Raw genomic sequence first — 875 nt, 5'->3', positions numbered from 1 at the left:
CCTTTTAAAGTAGCTCGTATGACTTTAACCTTCGAGAAGGAGGTTCGGAATAATGTCTTTGAATGACAACGAATTTCTATTTCTTCTATGATTAGTTGTTCTTGGGTTTCTCCTTCAATGGGTACTTTTAAGATTAATTGTGATGCTAATTACTCTGGTTCTGGGGATCGGATTGGTTTTGCCTATATTAACAGAGATTGAGACGGAAATCGGCAACGACACTGTTTGGAAACAATAGAGAGCTGCAATATTCTTCAAGGAGAATTGTTTGCTATTTGGAGAGGATTTCTTTTAGCTTAAGACTTGGGACAAAGAAATGTGATTTGCGAAATGGATTCTCTTGAGGCTTTCATTTTTGTTAACAATTCTCATGATAATGCTGGATATATAGACCTTTTGGTGTTTAAAGTCAAAGATATTATAATTTAAAAGTGACATGTTGATTTTTGCTTAATCTTATGAGATGCAAATACAGTGACAGATATTATGGCAAAAATGACCTTAAAATCACATTAACAGCATATAGAGCTTCTAATACTTTAAAAGCAGTTTGAAACGAGTATTTAGAAGAATCGCCTTACGTTTCCTTTTCTAGTGGATTGTTTTAAATTTTCAGTCAAAAAAATATGTATCTCTAGATTTGCACGTGGTCAGAGAGATCAACTTCACTATTGATGCCCTCTCATGCCTGATATCGTCCTTTCATATTTCTTGAATTTTGTTTTCATTATACGTAGATATGCCTTCCCACCACAAGCACATTGGAAGAGAAAACAAATGAATTTATCTCTCTAGGGCTTTCCTTTTATTGCTGGGACAATACACGTTATAGTCCAAAAACTTTTGTTACACGAGGGAAGCGAGTCCAGTTGAGT

Source organism: Arachis ipaensis, chromosome B08, assembly GCF_000816755.2.
Source record: "Arachis ipaensis cultivar K30076 chromosome B08, Araip1.1, whole genome shotgun sequence".
NCBI classification, from domain to species: Eukaryota; Viridiplantae; Streptophyta; class Magnoliopsida; order Fabales; family Fabaceae; genus Arachis; species Arachis ipaensis.
This window is presented reverse-complemented; position numbering follows the sequence as displayed.